Source organism: Cupressus sempervirens, chromosome 4, assembly GCF_028749045.1.
Source record: "Cupressus sempervirens isolate cs-2001-9-10 chromosome 4, ASM2874904v1, whole genome shotgun sequence".
Classification (NCBI taxonomy): Eukaryota; Viridiplantae; Streptophyta; class Pinopsida; order Cupressales; family Cupressaceae; genus Cupressus; species Cupressus sempervirens.
In genome coordinates, this window is record NC_143121.1 from 432,630,295 (window position 1) to 432,653,645 (window position 23,351).

The following is a 23,351-nucleotide window of genomic DNA, read 5'->3' on the forward strand; positions in this document are numbered from 1 at the left end:
GGTTGAGACACAATTCTCAACACTTTAGCCCATTAAGAAATATTTCAGTACATAGTACAATGTAAACCTCTAACCACACCCGTCTTGAGCCAAAGTCTAAAAGGGTATACTCTTGAATGACTATCTTAAAAACCAATTATTGTTGTACTACTTTATATTTCTCATGGCAGGGAGCTACAACTGCAAAGTGGGCCAATAAACATGTCTGCATCCTTAATGACAATATTTGCTTCTTTGTCATTGCCATTTCTGCAACAATATTTATGATCTCATTCTAATCAAATATTATGCAATCTGATTTCATTCTCCATCAACAACATTTGATCTCTTTGGACTAGATATCCAACTTCAATAGGTTGTTTTTTATGCCTAATGAAGATAGACATTTTCTAACTCCTCACTGTGGTTGGTTTGGATCATAATAGACCCTTTTCCCACAATTGAAACTATTTTATTACTCCCCTTATTAAAAGAAAATATGCTTTCATAAACACTCATCTTGGTGCTACATCTGTTGTCAAAATACCACACTTTAGTGTTTCACTTCTCATTAATGTTGCACAGTGTGGAAGCCCTCAATTGATCACCTTCAACTATCTTTTCATCAACCATATTTGCACTTTGCTTTCACTGGTCACATTTCTTTTTCAAACACTTTCTTACATAATAACGATATCATCATGACAATAATAACACTACATTACTTTTATCATACCTTTGGCTTCTAATTTTACTACTCTGCTTGGCTTCAAAAATGAAGTATGAGCTTCTTGTTAGAAGCATTTGTGATTGTACCAAAAGTTTGACCTATTAATTCCCAATGCAAATGCTAGATTATAAGCCGATACATGACACGAATCTTTATAGAGGTGCTGACCACCAAATCAACAATCTTAACATTTCTTGCTTCCTTTTGTTTGCTCGTCCATCTAGAAATGTCTAGTCTGCAATATCTCTTCCAGATTTACTTCTACTTCTACCTCTGTCACTCAAGGTCCATTTGAAACAGTTTCAACCTATCCCCCTACCTCTTGTGTATTTAGACATTGCTTATGGGTTTGAAGTGAATCCATTCATTGTCAACTATTCAAGAGATACTTGACCTCTTCAAAGGAAATCATTGTTGCATAAAACAGAATCAAAAGAATTTTCTCCACGATCCTTTGCTCTTCCATGCTTTCACCTTTTGTCCTCAACTAGTTTACCAAATTAGAAACTCGTGTGTGCAAATGAAAGATGGACTTGTTATCCTTCATTTGGATCTCTTTAAAGCATATAGAGCTTCACCAATCTCACCTTATCAGTCCTTTATTGTTAGCCTGGAGAAATTTCAAGGCCTCCTTTGCATATTTAGTTTTCCTATTCTAGAAAACTCTTTCTTAAGGCTGCTCTTATTGAACTTTAAAAAAAAAAAAAAATTTCTCTTCATCTTCTTTATCCATATGTTATAGTTTTGTCCCATGTCACAATGTTTGAATTGAAATTGGACTTTGAATTTGTCTATCATAAAATTCTATAAAATTTGACAAGGATAAAAACTCAAAAACAAATTGACAATAAATTTGTCTTATATAAATTTATTTATTTCTATATATATAAGTAATATATCTACAAAATTGTCTAAATAATTTTACATTACTAAATATTTAAACTAAATAATTCAACATTATTTTAAAATATAATAATATTATATTAAATAACAATATTATATTAAAATTTAGAAAGAATAAAAAGTTGTGAGATTGGAATTACATGAATGAAGTTGTGCATATCATATGACTTAGGTTCTATGCATTAAATGAATCCATTGAATGATAGTTGCTGCTGCCAACTCTTACTATCTTCTCCAGCCATTTCTACAACAAAATATTCAAAACATTAATGCACAAGACACCCAACTTATGACTCTGATACCAATATGAAGGAAATACAAAACATTCATTTTCTCATTATAATATGATTACAAATGGTTTTTCTCAGCATAGAGCTGCTACCAATAACTATTTTCTCCATTTATCTGGAGTTGTACACCATTTTTCTCTTCTATTTCCAAAACTAATTTCTTCTATAATGTCTTGTACAAATCTGTGTGATTTGAATGGACTGTGATGAAATCATAGTCTATAGTTAACAATACATAGATGATAGATGTATCCTCTTTTTCTTTTCCAATCGACAATGAGTGATTTAGGTTGTAGGTTCCTTTGTTCGTCATCATTAACCTTATGTTGTAATGCCCAATAAAAATATTTATAATTTTAACGTACTCTGATGATAACAACATATACAATGTTACCTATTAGATTGGTCTTCAGTCTAACCCCTGTAATACAATGAATCTGATGATGTTTCCCATTCAAATAGAAAAGAAATATACTTGCCTTTTTACACCAACCATGTTTTAAACTTACAATTTCCTATGTTCATCACCTTACACCTTCTTGGTTAGGGCATTAAAGGGAGAGGCTACTTTGCAACTAATGTTTTTCTTTGGGATATGGTTTAACTGTTTCTTGTGTTCTATAAGTCTAATGATTGTATTAGGCATTGACAGGTCAATCTTTTGGTGCAACACAATGCTAGTTTGTAACAATATCAAAACTTCGTGCCATGTTTGTCAATGTTCCCATTCAAAATTTGTAGCATGACTTAATGACCTACTATATTCTATAAATCTAATGATTGTATCAAACATTAATAAATTAATCTTTTAATACAACACAACCCTAATTTATAACAATCTATTTCTTAAAAAAAAAAAACCTTTATAAAGAACTTCTATAAATTAAGCACTACCATTTTAACATTATATGATTTTGGCCTACATATGGCTGATAATTTCATTGTTGAAGTGAACTACTATGAATTCATTGCACGATCACACTTGTACACTAGTTGTTTGGTAATGGCTGATAATTTCATTGTCACCCAGGCACAATCATTGAAGATGGAAAATGCTAATCTTTGCAAAAAGGTAAGAGACTGCCCTTGTCATCATCATTTTTATTTCTGTTTTCTGACCACAATGACATTATAAGCATGACACAGATTTCTGGAAGCCACAAAGCCCAAGACAATGCTGAGCTAGAAACAGATTATGCAACTCAACATCATCTTCCTCAAATTAACCTCAGCCTCACGTAATTGACATGCTTAGTTTCGTCTTCCTTGTTTTTCTTTATCTTACATAGATTTTAATGAGCAAATTGTGGGCATGCAGGTTATCATGAACTGAAAGTACAACATGTGGCACATCGAATTTTCATTCAGCTTAGATGAACTCTCGGACACCCTCCTTATGTTATGTGCATGGTCGTGATTTGACCAAAAGGAGGAGTTTTTAATTAGAATTAATTAAAACAACTTTTTAAATTGAAAATAGTACTCAGATTGCATAAAGATCAATGAGTAAATGTCAGATTATGTTATTAGTTCCTGCCTACGGTAGGTAACTTATGCTTTCGCTTAGTCCATTGTATTAATAGCTACACCAATCAGATTTTAGATTTCATTCATATAGTAATGTTTGCAAAAGGTTTTGTAATTTGCATGATTTTTTGGAATTGAAAAATACAATTTTTTGAAAATCTTATTGGCTTATGAAGAAAAAGGCAATGAAAAAATTTAATTTTCTTCAACAAAAATACAACTATTTTTTCCAACACCTTTATTAATGCAAACATTAATTGCAACTTTATCTTTTCTTTTCTTGTGACAAGTGGATAAATTCTATTAAAAAATAATCATTTACCTAACACCTCATGAATGCATTAATTTCAATTTTACCTTTTCCACATTTGTGACTAGTGGACAAACTTTTTTTAAAAAAGACAATCACTTTTAATTGATGTTTATTTTTGTAATTTGTAGAATGCTATTAAATATAGATATTTTAATCAAGTATAGGTATTTTAATCAAATACAGACATTTTAACTCTTTTAAATTGTCAATTTCCAAAAATTATTTTTTATATAGCTTAATTTCATATTTATCTTAATTTTAATTTATATATAAGTTTAAATTAGAATTTAGTTTCTTTTATTTTGACATATCTAAACCAATGCTTTTAATAGATTTATTGTTTTTTTTTTTTTATATATATAATTTTTATTATATTGATATTTTTAATTGATATTTTAAAATACATAATACTAATTTTGTATCAATTTTAATAAAGTTCAAATTGTTTAGCTTTGTATATTATCAACTTTATTTATGATAAGTGTGTTTGGTTTTTTTAAAGCATAAATGTTATTTTTAAATTAATTTATGTTTATTTATTTTTATAGATTAGATTTAAGCTTAAGAATATTGTCCACCTTCTTCAATTAGATGAATTTATCGCTTAAACAAGATATATCAAACAATTTCATCATTAAAATTAATCAATTTAACTCTTTTTAAAAAAAATTATATAATTTTATCTATATCTTATATATAATTAGTTCATAAATATCTTTGGTCTCATAAATGTTCTTTACGATGTCATCTAATTTTAATTTACCATGATACTATAATATTTATTTATATATTCTTTTACTATTTTAATTAATATATATCATTGCAGTTATATAATTTAATAATATACTGACTATACTCTGTAATTTAATTTAGCTTACCACTATAATATTCTATTTTTCATTACTATTTATTTGTTATTTTATTAAACTAAATACATTATATTTTAACCAAAACCTACTTCAATCAACCATAAAATCATGAAGGCAGGAACTTTGGTGCTTGCGCCCCTTGTTATTGATGTCCTAGATGTTATATTTTATATTTCTTGTTTTTATGACAGTGGTTATATTATTATCATATGATGTCCTAGACGTTATATTTCTTGAATTTAACAATGCTTTAGATTGTATAAGAGGAATCATACCATATTATATTCATAATTTAGAGTTGTAATTTGATTTATTTGACATGTGTTATAATCAATATAATGATTTGAGACTAACTATAGTTCCTGATTAAGTCGTGCCATGAGAAGATCATCTAAAGAAGAGGGAGGGGAAGTATCACCATATATGGGAAGCAAACATGGTCATGAGTCTTGAGCTAACTCAATCTCAAAATTGGTAATTTGGCTAAGATGAGGGTGATACTAAGGCTAGTTAGTGGAGTTGACCAGAACTCAAGTAGGTTTTACTTTGTCAATAGTTGAGATGATTGTATCCTTGTCATTAGGACCTTACATCTTGGTCTAGACCTTTGACTAACCTATTTATTTTTGAGAATGTAATGTAATAATCCTTCTGCATTCTTATTATAATGTAAGGTAATAATCCTTCTGCTCTCACACCTGAGTAGAATTTTGGACAGTATACTTATTGCAGACTAAGCACTATTTTTACAATATGAAGTTCGTTCTGTGTCATAACAGATGTGTTTGAAAGCCATACTCTTTGATCCTTGAAGCTGCAAATGCTAGATGATAAATCAATATGGCCAAGCAGGAAAAAGATTGATACTTTTCTTGTATTTGAGGAAATGACAAAATTTAAGCTCGAAACTTAACATAATAGAAAGAAAAAGCGTCATCAATCTTGAAAAACTAGTGTGGTTTTAGTCAACCATAATCAAAGCAAGGAATTTAGTGTATTAATAGATCTATTAGACTTTTTGTTTTTAATGAATATTCTAAATAGGGCTGCAAATGTAAATGGAGAAACCGATAATAATAGGGAAAAGCTTACTATCAACTTTTTTTTCATTTGAACTAGCATAGATTCTTCTAGGGACTCTTGTAGTATTGTTGAAAGATCATTTAATGACATGTGATATTGTTATTACAATTAAATTTTTTATTCAAACTCATTGATCCACGTTTTATGAGTAGTGGTTCACACGAATCTAATTTTCATAGAATGAACAAAACACTTAGGTCTAGTTTAGTTGGGGAAGAGGATTTTGACTCAAAACCTTTTTATCTTATAACCAGGTTTTCGAAAACTTGGTTTTGCATTTTGGAAAGATAGTTGGACAGTTTGATTGACATGAAAGATGAATATACAAATCTATATTCTGTGTTTGGTTGCCAATTTAAAAATTAAAATTAGAATCATTTTCAAAGCCACCCATCGTCCAAAACAGAGAAACCCTACAACCGTCAGCCAAGAATAATGCAAAGAACATAAAAACCAACAAGAGGTCTGAAATGCAATTTAGGGTCATATTTTTATCAGAACAAAATAATACTTGTAATCAGAACGATTTAACTATAAAAATGTCTCAAGAATGACTAAAAAATTTAGCCTTGCTTACCTGAAGGGATTTGAAGTTGATGCTGAGCAAATAATCCTTGCTCTCCACTAAAATTTTCACTTGCAGGCTGTAAAATTTCAAGTCTATTTAAGATTTTCAAGTGTATTTAAAATTGCAGGCTATAAAATTTTGGGTGTATTTAAAATTGTAGGCTATAAATTGCTGATCATCTATTTCAACTTGTCTGTATGTAAGATTTTTAGCTAAATCTAATAGAAGAAAGAAGACAAATTGCACAAATAAAAGAGAAAATAGAGCTTTTCAAACAAAAATCTATATTATATTGAACAGATTAGAGCTCAACAGAATTACATTTGTTGTACGTTTTCAGGAGCTCTTATTATTAAAACTGAAAAACAAGCATAAGGATGCACTGGGAGTTTTGGAACAGTGAATCAACGTCTATTCACAGCCTTCCCTGGATGTACGCTGGAGTCCTATTCTACCGCACATACTAGAGTTGGAATTAGTTTGAATTAATCACCAACACTGTATAGCCGTTGTTGGCATTCAGAATTCATTGATGTTATCCTTTACAAAGCTGAGTTGCGCAAATTTTAGATACAAATTTGATTCATTTTTCAGCGTTTGCTTCCTCAAATCACCCCTTCGCAATTTATAGAATACAATGCGAAGGAATAAGGGAGATGGATCAAATTACGTAGTCTCTCTATTTTCCATTAACAATTCAAGTTTCTCTTCCTTTCCCCGCCATTTTACATTTTGTTCAAGCGATATTCTTCATATTTTCTTGAATATTTTTTAGTTCCTTCCTACCAATAAGAGATGACAGAGTTAGCCAAAAACATTGCAGAGAAACCCAACCCAGAGCCACAGCCGTTGCCAAAAAGAAACTCGCCCAGGAAGAAACCCCAAAAAATTGTGGACTGGACAATTTTATTAAAACACATTCATAAAACCTAAAATTAGGTTTTAATTTTGAATTCCATCTTTTTATTGGAAGATGGATCATCCAATTCTGGCCAAAGAATGGAAGACAAAAGTGAAAAATGGGTTATTTTAAGCAACTAAATGCCTGTTTTTAGCTCCAAAACCCGATTCTGGCCGTCATCTTCCAACAATCAAATGGGGCCTTAGCACTTATCATCTAGGTGAAGCACCAAGACCTCTCTAAAGGTTGTCCATCCTACTACTACTTGATCTCGAACTCGTCAAAGTACAAAGTTTCCTTCATAGTTAAACTCATTATGCTTGCAAGCTCATTTGTAAAACTTTTAGAAAGTATTGTGCCTTATGAAGATTTCATTAGAAAATGCATAATTTCATGGATTGATAAATATGAGATATATTTCACACTAAGTCAAATTGTAATATTGCTATCAAGATTCAAGAGTTTGACTCAAAAAACTACATAGTTGGATATTGATAGCAACATGACAATTTGACTTTTGAAAAATATCTCCTACTTATATAGTAATCTTTAAATTTGTTTGGTGTAGATTATTTATAAAATAATAGTCAATTAAAATATTTGAACACATCTTTTTCTAAAACATGAATCTATAACACAATGATCTTGAATTTCTAGAATATCACATCAATAAAATTAAATAACTTAATTCAATTTATTATTCTTTTGAAAAAATTGTAACAACCCAAAACCTATAATGGATGAAAAATTTACAACTTGATTGTTTGCAAATTTTGATTTTGAAAAAGATAATGTATTATTTCATTTATATAATCATTACATATACATAATAATCAAGGAAATTTATATAGATTTCAAATTTATATTACATCACTTATTTATCTTTGGAGGTATATTTGAGTAAAAATAAAACATTTAGATGCCCACTTATATGTTATTTGTCAATCTTAAAACTTAAAAATTGAGATGATAATATAAAATATTTATAATGAAAAATGATAAAAATCATTTCTATAACTTTCTATGTTAAGAAGTGTAATAGTTATGTTAAGAAGACATATTTTATGAACATATGTGTAATACAAAATTCTCTTTGTTTTTTAATAAAAAGTGAACTTAGGGTTGAATAATAACTTTGACATAGGGAAACATATATAAAAGTAAGAATGAAGGGGAAATAATGATGAACAAATGATTAATGTATGGAAAGTGTTGCAAATAGAAGCAAAATGTATGTTAATAGGAATCTAACCATAACCAAGCTTAAATTAAGAACATGGTGCATGTCATTACTTGGCTTCTCATCCAAATGGGTACTTAGCTAATACACAATACAATGGATGTGCTAATATTGAATAAATATTTATGATAACACTTTATAACAAACATTTCTTTTTGGCATTACTTTATTTAGAATAAAAAATAGTACACATGTAATATAATGATAGAAAGAAAATATATTACGTATAAATATAAAGAAAAAAACCAAAGGTGCAAACTAAAGAAATACTATAGAGAGCCAAAATTGGAATAGAGAAGTGAGAATTGTACTAAAAGGAGGAAGACCAACAAAATAGAAGATTGTAGAGAGAGTTATTTGACTTAGAAGATAGAAGATAGATGGGGAGATATAGTAGGGAGACCCATAAGTCTCAACTCCAGTTAGATTGTGTACTTAAATTTGGAAACAAACAAAACTAAACCAAAGAAGAAATCACACAACAAGATTTATTCATCTTCAGTGACTTGAGGTCGTCACTCTTAACAATGAAGATACTTATGGCAACATAGTCATCATGAGACACACACGGCTTGAAGATTTCTTAGGACATTGAAATTTTATCTTCATTTAATTCCTTGTTAAAATTTAAAGTGATGCAAAGCCTTCTAGATATAGAATCCATTTAAATAGAAGGGAACACTTTCATAAACCTATCCCTAATTATGTGGGACAACTATTCAAATTCTAGCATTGAAGTCCAACTCCTAAAGGCATGTACCTTGCAAGTGTGAAGAGAATAAAAGTTTGTAGATAGCAGCATCATGCATATGTAAACATACAACATTATTCTATATGATGCACATTACTACCTATCTTATCTCATTGACATCTAAGATGAATAAACATTGACATTTTTCCTCCAAACATGAACATGGAATGCCGAATATTTTCTCAATGCCTAGATCCAAAACAGAAAAATATAATGACAACACAAACTTAAAGTGGTAATATAGTGGCAAAGAGAGAACTTAAAGACGTCATTATATAGCTTCATGACCTAATTGTCCATAGGGAAAAATAAAGCCACAATGTATGATTATGAGATCCATTGAAGAAGGTTGCAAAGTAAAAGAAAAAAATACACTACAACATGGGAGTACACATAAATTAATGCATTCCACATCTTAAGATATTCTTGCAATTATAGTCATATGTGTGTACTACTCATTCTAATGGTGCACTTGTCATTCATGATGCTTTCCTTAATAATTAGTGATTTGAGTGAATATTTTAAAATAGGAAATGTTAGTTATTAGGTAAGTGCACAAAGTTGTGTTGCCAAAAAGATGTCACTTTCTTTTCTTTTTCCAATCCAAAGCATAACACGATCGCAGTATTGCATGATCACACTATGGTTCAGATAGCGTGAACCATAGGCATGAAGAATTTTTAAACTAATGGTAGCACACTTTGTGAATTTCCAATATAATATATTTCTATGTAAAAAAAAATTCTAAATTTTCAAGTAATGTATGTTATAGGGGTCTAAGGACCCCTTAGCACATATATAATAGTTTGAATGGGTCAAAAGGGGTTATAGATTATCCTATGATCCCTTTTGAACCATTTGATTGCATAATGTGTGTCTTAAGGGGTCCTCAGACCCCCTACCACACATGATCCAATGCATAAAAGTGAAATAGAGTACCATATAATCCCTTTTGACCTATTTGATCTCATAATGTGTGTTCTAAGAGGTGTAAGGAGCCCTTTGCACATATGTATAATGGTTTGAATGGATAAAAATGGATTATATGGTATCCTATAACCCCTTTTGACCCATTTGATTACAAATGTGTGCCTTAGAGGACCCCTTAGCACACATAATATGAGAAAATGACATAAAAGGGGTCATAGGGTACCCTATGACCCCTTTTAACACATTTGATCACATAATATGTGTCTAACGGGGCCTAGAAACCCAATAGGATACATATAAGGTTTGAAAGGGTTAAAAGGGGCCATAAGGTACCCCATGACATCTTTTTACACATTCAGTCACACAATGTATGTCTTAAGGGGTCCTCAAGCTCCTTAGCACACATGTAATGGATCTAGTAGGTCAAAAGAGGTCATAAGAAACCCTATGACCTCTTTTGACCCACTTTATTGCATAATGTTTTTAGAAGGGACTTGCAAACCCCCTAGCACACATATAATGGTTTGATTGGGTCATAGCATACCATACAACCCCTTTTGACCCATTCAGTCACATAATATGTGTTAAGTGGTCTGAGGACCCTTTAGCATACATATAATGGTTTAAATTGGTTAAATGGTGACATAGGGCACCTTAGGACCCCTTTTGACCCATTGGATCACAAAATGTGCTTTGTAAGAGGCCTGAGAATCCCTTAGCACACATAATATGATTGAATAGGTCAAAAGGTGTCTTAGGGTATCCTATCACAACTTTTGATCCATTTGATCACATAATTTGTGTCTTAAGGGGTTCTCAAGCCCCTTGACACACATATAATGGATCTAATGGGTCAAAAGAGGTCATAGGGTACCCTATGACCCCTTTTAACCCACTTGAAAGCATAATGTATGTCTTAAGGTGTCCAAAGTTCCCTTAACACATATATAATCATTTGAATGGGTTAAAAGAGGTCATAAGGCATGTTATGACCCATTAGATCATATAACGTGTCTCTTAAGTGATCCAAGGACCCCTTAGCACTTATAATATGATTGAATGGGTCAAAATGGGTCATAGTATTTTCTATAGCCTCTTTTGACCCATTCAATCACATAATATGTATCCCTTAGCACATATAATTATTGGAAATAACAATGGAAAATAAACTCTAGAGGGGGGCGGGGGGGTGAATCAATACTTCAAAACTCTAACCATTAAAAAATTCACCACACATCCATCTCACAATTTGCATGTAAACTAAAATACCAAACTAAACATATTCGTCCATAGTATGAAACAAATAGCACATATGACGCAAGATATTTGATTACCTAGAAACCCTCCAATGAGAAGGTAAAATTGGGGTGGGGATGACACTCACAAATCTTCACTAGTACAATTGTAAAGTGTAGCCAGTTAAGGTTACAATAAGTTTGATCATAAACTATGATCTACCTTGTGAAAGGTCTACTCTATTAGAGGCTTACAAAGACTGTTAAATCTTACCTTGTTAAAGGATTTCAACACCTTGTTAAAACTGTGTTTGGTTAAAGGACTTTAACTTAAAATAAAGTAAGCACCCTATTGAAGGATTTACAAAATCCTACTAGGACTACTTAGTTCAGAGATTTTCATAGATTCACCTATTAGAATGTTTCAGCCTTAATCCTTCGGTTAGCACCACTCTGCTAGATATCATATCTCCTCTTTCTTGATGTTACTTGATCCTCCTAATCAAATGTATCATTTCTATCCTCTCTCTACTTCCTCTACTCTCTCTAACCGATTTCGCAATTCAATCCTTTCACATCTCCTTAGTCACCATGAATGCTTTGTCTACACATGCAAACCTCTTCCTTCACACACTAACTCTTTTAGGGGTTTCCCTCCTTAAGAAGACTTAGGTGACCTAAGGTTAGGTAAGAATCAACAATTATGATTCACCCATTTTTCCACTTAATTCATCCCTTTATCTAATTGGTTGCATGTACTGCATAGGGATCCTCAATGTAGATTCATAATTCTCATGTTATAGAATTGTAAAAAAATCCTAAAGTCAACCCAAAAATGGTTTACACAAGAATTTGTGCCATTACAAACAACTATGTCTAAAAAAATTAATTGGTACTTGAAGCCTCTGATGCTCGACATCCACTATATCTTCAATGTTGTAACTCGTCCTTTGAATGACTCAGCATCCACTATTCACTTGGTATTTGAATCACTCGACATGTATTATCTTACTCATCATTGGAGTGACTTGGCACTAACTATCTACTTGGTACATACTATATATTTTTCTTGGCATGTATTATCTGAGATCTTATGCTCGACATACACTACTTGCTCGACATGTACTAATTACTATTAAGTAATGACTTAAGTGTGTTGTCACTCATATGTCAAAATTAAAATGAGATCAACAATCTCCCCCTTTGACATGAGTGGCAAAAACACTTTGTCATCCACATATAACCTTAACTTATGAGCATAACTTAGATAATCTATATTCTTTACTTAGCTCGAATGAAAAATTTCAAAATATAAATTTTGTTGCAAAAAATAGATGACTTATCAATCATACCTCAAAACTTCATAACCCCCCCTGAGTTGATTGTTCTTTGTTGTATCTAATAGATCTGATACTCTTGTTGAGTAAATTTGTTGAACTATTGTCTTCCTCTATTTCTGCATTTACTCCCCCTTTGTGTATTCTCCCCTTTTAGTCTCAATTCCCCTTTTTACAATATCCCCCTTTTTTGACACTTATGTCATGGGTGGTACACTAATAGTGTGTTTATCCAAATTTTTTTTATGGACCTCCATTACAATATTGAGTGTTGCACCCCAATTGTTGCACACCACCTCTAGAGATTGAATTTGAACATCTAGGTCAGAAACAAGGTCAACTAAGGCATCATGAGTGGAAAGATGAGAATCTTTCTTCATCAATGCTTCAGCGAAGGCTAGTTCCTTGTGCAACACCTCCATGTGTGGGGTCAACGTGGATTGAATACTTATCAAGGTAGCCCGTATGTTTGCATCCTGTGCATGTAATGTAGCTAGTTGACCTTGAGTGGACAACAATCATTGAAAATGAGCTTGGCTCTAACCATGAGACAACTTAAGAATATTACATGTTGTTTGTAGGTCTCCCTATAGTTGGTTAGTGGCCCTCTAAACTCCTTATGTGAATACATTCACATCACAAAGTTTTGTGCATAGAGAAAATATGTTCTCTAACACCTTCTTTACACTTTCCATCTTCGTAGCTAAGTCAACCTATCATAGTGCAATGGAACTAGAAATATTTTAATTGACCTTTGTTTGAAACTTTTTCTTAGACCATTCTAGAAGTTTAGTATTTGTATCCAGGTTTGCATCACTAATCTTATCAACTATATTCACCAGCTGCTCAATAATAGGTTTTTCTTCAAGAGGTGTTGGAAGGCTAAATGCATCAAGAAATATTTCTTTGATGTCATATAGAACTCGTCTTTTCTTATGCTCCCTTTTGAGTAACTTTTGGTGCTTCTTTCTTGCTAGAGCTTCCTGCAATATGCTCATTTCTTTTATGGTGATTGTTGAAAGATGGAAATTTGGAAGTTCAATCACCTCATCTAAGTTGATGTCTCCATAAGATATGCCTTTTGCAATCTTAGATGTACCAAGACTAGGCCTTGATGATTGTAATGGTGTAGCGTCTACACTTGGCCTATGAAGAGTTTGACTAGGAATAGGGGATGTAGAGATTGGTAGGGTAACCAATGTCTAAATTTCTATCTATTCCTCTAATTTTGTAGTAAAAAATGACTCTTTAGTCCTATTCGATTCCTTCTCTTCTGTCAAAACTCCACCTTGTTCCTATGAGATAGGTGTAGAACTAACTTCCTGACCTATATGGACTTGTGTACCATCTTGCCCAACTGTTAAAACTACTTGTATCAAAGCATTCAACACTAATGTGTTGACATTTGATGTCATTGAGTTCTTCACTTGATATACCACAATGGGTATTGAAACATGTGTGTCAATGGTGACACCCTGTAGTCCTTTTGTAACTTTTGTCTCTGTAGATGTAGGGTGCACACTAAATGTGTCCATTTTCTTTTCCCCTACTGATCTTTGTCAATCTTACATGCGCTTACTAACACACGATTAGTGCATAATTTTGTAGCTAAAGTAGAATCCTGTAATATCCATTTCAAGTCATCCTCTGTCAAAGGATTGATGTTCTAAACTATGTTATCAGAAATATCCTTTATATTTATCATATCCTACTGACTTTCTTGGTCCACACGAGGAGGACTGGCACTTGGCATATGTACCTTAGGTACATTCTAATCTTGTTGTTGCTCTTCTTTAGTTGTAGCCTCTTCATATGCTTCCTTCTCTATGCCTGCCTCATGTCCATCCTTGAAAGATACATCCTTAGCAGTCTCTACTACCTCTTTATCATCTTTTTCTTCACCAACCTCCATAGGTGCTTGTTTAGTTGCCCTTTTTGTTGCCAACCCATATATGACTTTCCATATCTGGGTGCTCTATTGACAACCTCCTCAATATTATTTTGTAAAATATTAAAGGCTCTATATTTTGGAGAAAATCTCCCTATGTATTTGTTTATGGCCTTATTCATTGTTGACTTGTCCAAATATAGCATTACTCTGGCTAGAGTAGTCTCCCTTATATGTGTTTCAGTTGTTAAATTTATTGCCACCTTTGTTCAACTCTGTCATATAGAATTTTAGGTAATGAGTTAGCAATCTCAATAGGAGTGTTCTTAAATGTGGCCATCATCTTATATACAAACTCTTCCACCTTATTCATGTCTAACTTTCCAAGTTTATCAAACTCAACATGTTTGAACCTTGGTAAATCTGCATTATTCTTAATATTTTCACACAAGTCGTCTAAATTAGAAGAGGAACTGTGGCTTATCACTTGAAATTGACTAATGTCATTTGATTATGTCCTATCCTTATCTGACTTGACTAAAGCTACATACTTTCTCCTCTATTTTTCTCATGCTCATCCTCCTTTGAAGTGACAATAGCTCTTTTGCCTTGGGGTTTCTCAACTTCTTGTGTCTTCTGTGTAGTTTTCCTTGTGTTAGCCCTAGTGACAGGTATTGCTAGCTTCTATTGTGTAGGTTTCACAAATTTCTTTGGTTTACTCATTCTTTCCTCCTTAGCTTTCCTCTTCTTCTTTTCTATTGGTTTAGGTACTTCCTTGGCACCTTCATCATATTCTATTTCTTCTTGGTCCTCTCCTTGACCTTGTGTAAGTGCAAGTGTGGCTTGAGTTGGTTGATCTTCTTCATCATCCTCATTGTCTTCTTCTTCTTCTTCTTCCCGTTCACCAAATCTTTCCTTAAGCTTCTTCACATGCTTGTTTTTCTTTCTTACCACAATAGTTGTCTTCAAGTACTAATCTATTGTGATTCTTGATTTGGCTTCCTCATAATTTCCTAATGAGGTTGTACTTTTGTCTATTTCTTCTGCCAATAGTGTTGTGATGGTTGCTAATGGCTCATCCAAATTGATTTCATAGGGAAATGGCCTGAGCCATCTAACCCTTGGAATAACTGCTTGAACATATGTATGATCAACATCAACTAAGAAGAAAACATCATTATAATGTTTCTTCACTAGTGACACTGAAATCCTTAGTCTTTACTTCATAGACTTCTTAAAATCTTCAAAGTAGCTAGTCATAAATATTTCAAAATTTTCTCCAAGTTATTCTATCAACTCTAAAATCTACACTATTACTAGCTTGTTTGCTTTCTATACCACCTTACCAAATGTGTGAAATGTGTTTTGCACATAGAAAAATATGCAGACAAGTAATGAACCAAATTTTCATTGTTCACTCTTTATTTTTCTTATGGCCTCCATGTTTTTTTATAACTGTTGAAGTTGTAACTCAGAAAGGTCATTAGTGTGGTCCTTTTTCACTATCTTATAGCTTGAATCCACTATCATGCATGATACACTATTCAATCTTTTCAATTGAAAGAACTTGTGAGCAATTATTCTGACTGCAAATATAATTAGGGGATTTAAAATTATATTTATGGTCATTCCTCTTTTATTCCATACAACCCATGTATTCTTCTCAATTATCTCCTTAGCATCACTTTGCATGGTCTTAGGTCTATCAAGGGTAGGATACTCTGAAACTCATTGAATGATCCTTTTTGTGATCCTGACAGGGAAATTTTCCAACCATATGGAGTGATCATGTATTCTTCTAAGTAAAATCTTAATCCATTCCATTTTGAATACGTTTGGAAAATCTAGGGCATGAGTTAACCCTTTTCTCTCTAAGATTTTTTTTCCTCCTTCAATACTCCATCTACACACAATTTTCCATACAAATCTCTAATTTCCATGTCTCCAATACTACCAACCTTATAGGTGTAAGAACATTCCTGTATCATCAAAACCAGTGGTGGTATCATTGATAACACACTAAACAGATCTCCCTTGTATGCTATCTTAGGAATAGCTTAGAAGGGTTGTTGTTTGATCTCATTACTTATTATTTTAACATTTAAAACTTCTTTTCCTTCCTTCCTAACAATAGTAGAAGAGCTAGACACCATTTTAAAATAACTAGGGTTTGTGATAATTTAGACAATGTAGCTTGGCACACGATAAATACCTTATGAATTTGATGATTGGTGATGAGTAGTAGGTGAATCTAGTTCATAAATGCTTGAATCATTCTTCTTAGTTTTCCTTATTCTCTTCATGCTCTCTTTGATCTTGAATGAATGCAAATAAGTTGAAAATTGACTATATAACCCTAAAAATTTGGCAATAAATGCTCTTACACAGTTGTAAGCTCATATACCATTGTAATTTCAACTCACTCGACTTACACATAATTTTTACTACACTTAGAAACCACAACTATCACCTTTAATAGCTCGATATCAACTAAAATTTCATTTTCACTCGACAACAATTGTGCAACTTTTTATACTCATCATCAACATGAAAACTAACAAAACTTATAGATTTCTTCCAAGTTCTAACCAATACATTGCATCTTAATTCGTGCATTTATAATATTTTTAGAACTTAAATTCTTAAAACTGATGTACAATATATCATTGAGATATTAGTCCCACATACCTTTTGATTGCCTAGTTAGGGTTGATGTGATCACCTAATCCATTGGATGAAGTGACCTCATATGAACTTGATGTTTTGTAATCTTCCATTTTCTTCCATGTCTTGTTCATTTTCACTTTGACTTGCTCAACATCAAGCTTCTCTTTTCCTTTATTGAATTCACTACTTGGTGTGTTTGACCTTTTTGGATAGTTACTACCTATGTGACCAGTCTTCAAATAGCTAAAACATATAGTTTGAATTAACCATCTACTCTAATCACTTATGAAATGTGTTCTAATGCAATTCTTAGGAACATGTCCATACTCTTGACAATAGTGACAACTATACCTTGTATTTTAATCCCTTTGTAGGATTTTCCATTTTGTTGTCCCTTTGTCTGCTTGTTTGATGTTCACTTGGCATTGGATTTACATTCATATGCTTTACATCCATACTTCTAACAATTGTGGCAATATCCTTCAAATATTTGTGTTCTTGAAGTCTTAGTCTTGTATTCATTGTTGGAAATATAAGACGAGTAACTAGGAGGGGAGGGGTGAATTAGTTACCACTAAAATAAATCCCAGATCCCTTAGATGTCAATATAAATCAAACTCTATAAAAATTGAACTCTGCTGAAACTCGGCAAACACATAGACAAAATGTTATAACTTAGTAAACACTGAAATAACTTGGCAAATGCTTAACATGACGACCTTAAGATATTATTTTTGATTGATATTACTTTAATTTAGTTGCATACACATAAAAGAAATAGCATGTAAACAACTGACACCAAGATTTAATGTGGAAACCCAATTTGGAAAAAACCACCAATTGTAACTAATTACTATTTTTCACTCTTTTGGAGTGAGCTCTATTAGGAGCCAACCCTGTTAAAGGTTACAACACACACTATTAGGTGTGACCCTATTAGATGATTTAATCACCTTGTTAGGAGTGGCATTGTTAGAGGTCTTTAGACAATTCAATAGAAATGCCACCTTATTAGAGGATTTACAAATAGATGTTAAGCCAACTGTGCTAAGAGATTTAGATCATAGCTACAATGGCTAGAGAGTAACAATCAGATGACCTGATTCCTGATACAACTGAATTGTTGATTATAGATCTCAATTATGGCTTGTATACTTGATCCTTCTTGATCGAATGTATCTTTGCATCTCAACAAGGATATTCTACTTATCCTTCTAATTTTTTCCTCTAAGCATCATCAAATCTTCAATTCTATTCCACACATTCAATCCTCAACTTAACCTCATATTTATATCTTACGTATTATCGAGTTGGCTTGAATACAACTTAGAATAAGTAATATTCATCTTCTCAATCAACTAGAACCAACAAACAATTCAATTGAATTCAATATGTCAAAATAAGAAAATCCTTCCTTAGTCGACCTTGCTTGGTAGATACTAACTCAAAGTGATTTTCCTGTGTTAACCAAAAGAACTAGATTAACACTGCATATTCAAAAAGTTTCTTTGGTAACTAAGTGATCTCGGTTAATACTAGTTCCATCCAACATTTCCTTCATTAACTGAGTGATCTTAGTTAACATTCAACTTCTATAAACTTTCCTTTGTATCTCGAGTGAAGTCGGTAGATACTATCTTTTGAACTAGGAAAACTCTAGAATGCTTGACAGACATAGAAAACTGTGCTCAGTGCCTGAGTGAACTTGACATACACTGACTAGAAATGATATGGCATTTTGAGCAACATCAAAGACAATACACAATAAATCAATTGTTTCCAAACAATCTCCCTCTTCGGCATTGATGACAACATAACATGTCATTATGCAATGAAATTTTTAGAGCTAGAATAAAGTAAGGAACATATCATTAATTTCATTCTAATTCTCATCCATTAGAACTCCCCCTATTAGTGTGAATTCCCTCTACCTTCAATTTCTCCCTCTATTAGCAAACTTCTACCTTTGATATTTCCCTCTTTGTCATTTCTTGAAGTGAACAAAATTCTCCCTCTTTAACATCTCATGCCAAAGACAAAATTCAACAAATATTACTGTACCTTATGTACTAATTCATTTGCAATGTGCCTTTATCAATACTACATCAACTAACTAATCTTCAACATGCTCTGGTTGATGCATCACTAAAATTCATTTAGTGAGCTTTGGATAGGGGAATGACCCTTAACTTACCTCTTAGATACAAAAATGCATCCTTAGGTAATGACTTAGTGAATATGCTTGCAATTTGTTCTTTATTATTCACATATTCCAATCTTACCTCTTTATCTTGTACCAATTCTCTAAAAAAAAGATATTTTATAGCAATGTGTTTTGTTTTGGTATGCATCACTAGATTCTTTGATATATTAATTGCACTGGTGTTATCACAGTATATAACCACTGGATCCTTGATCTCTATCTTCATACTTGCCAATAGTTGTTTGAACCAAACAATATTAGAACAATTAACTATTGCTGCAACATATTTTGCCTTTGTTGTGGACTAAGAAATACAATTCTTTTTCTTTCTTTTCCAAGATACTAGTCTTTTATCAAGTAAGAATACTCCACCATTGGTGCTCTTTCTATCATAAATACTTCTTGCCCTATCAACATCTATGAATACTTTTAAATCCAAATTGCCTCTTTTTTTATACCATAAACCATACTCTTTAGTTACTTTTAGATATCTCATGATTCTTTTGATTACCATCATGTGATTTTCTTTTGGATTTGCTAAGGATCTTGCTACCATATTGACTGTTAATGCAATATCAGGCCTTGTATGCATTACATACTGTAATTTTCTAATAATTGATCTGTATGTGGTCTGATCTACCTCCTTGGAATCATCATTTTTGGAAAGCTTATGTCTAGTAGACATAGGAGTTCCAACTAGTCTTGATTCTTCCATTCCAAATTTCTTTCGTATCTCGATAATTTTAGATTGAATAATGTAAATACCATCTTTCTTCTGCTGAATCTATAATCCAACAAAGAATTTTATCTCTCCAAACATAGACATCTTAAATTCTTTAGTCATTTCTTCTAAAAATGCTTTGCACAATTTATAATTTTCTATAAATAAAGTGTCATCCACAAATATTTCTGCCAACATAATCTTTTTGTCTAGTCCTTCTTTGATAAATAGAGTGTTGTTATTTGTTCTTTGAAAACCAATCTTTATCAATTAGTTATGAAATCTTAAATACCAAGCTTTGGAAGCTTGCTTGAGACCATACAAAGCTTTGTGTAATTTGCAAACCATATTCTTTTGTTGGGATCTACAAAACCTTCAAGTTGTTCTGTCTAAACTTACTCATCAATAATTTTATTCAAGAATACAAAATTTACATCCATCTGATAAACTTTAAATCTTTTGTGAGCTGCATATTCTATTAAAGTTCTAACACCTTCTAATCTTGCAATAGGAGAAAAAGTTTCACCATAATCAATACCTTCTTCTTGAGAATTACCTTTACATACTAAGTTTTCTTTTTTTCTAGAAGCTTCTCCATCTTCATTTAGCTTATTTCTGAATACCCACTTTGTGCCTATTACATTTTTATCCTTGGGTCTCTGAATAAGAGTCCAAATTTTTTTCTTCTCAATCTATTTTATTTCCTCATTCATTGCTTCAATCCAACTTTCATTATCGAAATAATCTTTAACATTTCTAGGTTCAAATTTAGCAAGCAAATATGTACCTTTTAATTTGTTTCTTGTCATTGTTCCATCTGACTTGTCCCCCATTATCTGATCAAGTGTATGATGCCTTCTGACATATCTTGCTAAAATAGGTACTTTGGATTTGGCATTTGTTTTAATGATTTCTTCATGATAGATATTATGATTAGGTCCCCCTATTTGTGACTCGGGTTCATTAGACTCAATTTGCTCTAGCAACAACTTAGTAGCTTCTGACTATGACTCAGGTTCTTTAGATTGTGACTCAGGTTGCACTGATTGGAGCTCAAAAGCTTTTAGAGATTTTGGGGACTCGAGAGGTGAGGCCTCCTGTCTTCTAGATAGATTTTACAAAGTATTAGGTTCATAGTAAACAAATATTCTATAATCCTCAGGTTCTTTGTTGCTTTCTTCTTCACTTGTTTTGGAAAATCATCAGTTCTCACATGTGCACTTTCTATGATTGTATAAATAGAAAAATTCAAACATTTGTATGCTTTACTTCTAAAGGAGTATCCTAGGAATATGCCTTGATCGGATTTGACATCAAATTTACCTTTCCTAGATTCTTTCAAGATATAACATTTGCTACCAAATACTTGCAACTTACATTAGGATTGTAGCCATACCATAGTTCATATGGAGTTTGATTTGAGTTTTTCTTCAACTATACTCTATTCAAGGTATGCACTACAATACTGATTGCTTCCTTCTAGTATTTGATTGCAACATTCTTTTCTATCATTAATGTTCTTGCACAATCCATGATGGATATGTTTCTTGTTTCAGCTATACCATTTTTTTCAAGTGTACCAAGGGCTGATACCTATCTCTTAATTCCTTTTTCAATGTAAATTTCATTTAACTCATTGAAAATGAATTCAACACCTCTGTCTGACCTCAAATATTTTAGCTTCTTTCCAGTTTCTTTTTCTACTCTTGCTAGATACCACTTAAATTTTTGAAAAGCTTCAAATTTTTTATTTAGATACATTATAGTAATCATTCTAGAATGATCATCAACAAAGAGAATGAAAAACTTATCGCCATTGTAACTCTCTATTCCAATAGGTCCACATAAATTTGTATGCAAAAGCTCTAAGACTTCTTTAGAATGATATTTCTTGGTTTTGAAACTAGTTTTTCCTATCTTACCAATTTGACAATTTTTGCATAGACCCATATCAAGTTTCCTCAAGTTAGGAATACCTCTTACTCTTCTGTTTTTCTTATCTTGACTAGATTATCAAAGTTCACATGACTTAATCTTTTGTTCCATAACCAACTTTCTTCTACTCGAGCAATAAAACATAAACTTTCATTGGGATCTAGATAGAATAGATTACCTTTTTTTTGTTTGCCAGATCCAACTAGATTTCTTTTTCCATCCAATAGTTTGGTTGTCCCATTCATGAATTCTACCTTGAATCCAATGTTATTCAATTGTGCCACACTCAGTAGATTATGCTTTAGTCCTTCAACCCAATAAGCATTATCACATCTAAGTTCATTGGTTAATGAGATACACCCTTTTCCCTTTATGCAACAAGGTTCATTGTTTCCAAATCTCAAACTACAACTATCATAATGTTGCAGGTGCTCAAAATTTGTTTTGTCTCCAGTCATATGATTTGAGCAACCACTATGAATAATCCATGTATCATTTTTTCTAACATGAGAGATAAGTGCCATTTTGTCTCCTTCATCATTAGATTCATCTTTTATAGTAATATATACCACATCATCTTCACTGTTATCAGAATCTTTAGCCATAAAATAAGATTTCTTACCTTTGTTCTTGTAGCCTTTATAGTTTTTGAATTCCTTCTTGCCTTTGTACTTATTTATTTTATTTTCATCCTTGTCTTCTCTATTTGGGAACCTTGCAACAATGTGACCAACTTCTTGACAAGAAATTTTTTTAGAGGAATCTTACCTTTGTACTTTCCTCTACCTTTGGAATATTTCCTTGCAAGTAGGGCTTCAACAACTTCAAGATAATTGTCTGAACTTTATTTTTCTTCTTCACTTTTTAATTGATTGGCTTTTGATTTCTTACCATTTTTCTTGAGTGAAAGCTTGGCTTCAAATGTAGACTCAATATCTTTGGAACTAGGGACATAGTTATCATCGTTATCCAACTCAAAAGCTATCAATCTTTCAACTAGAGCATCCAAAGTTAGATTACTATTTAGATCACATGTCATCTCTTGAATATTAGATACTCTAATTCCATAGATAGGTAGAAGGGTTTTGAGTACCTTTCTTACAACTATTTTGTCATAAATGTCTCCTCTAGATACCTTGATTGTGCTCACAATTTCTTTAATTCACTCAACATATTTTGTAGTGTTTTCATCTTCTCTCATCTTCATTGGATCAAATTTTCCTTTGAGACTTTTGGCTTTATCTCTTTTTACATTATCATACCCTCCATAGATGGCTTTTA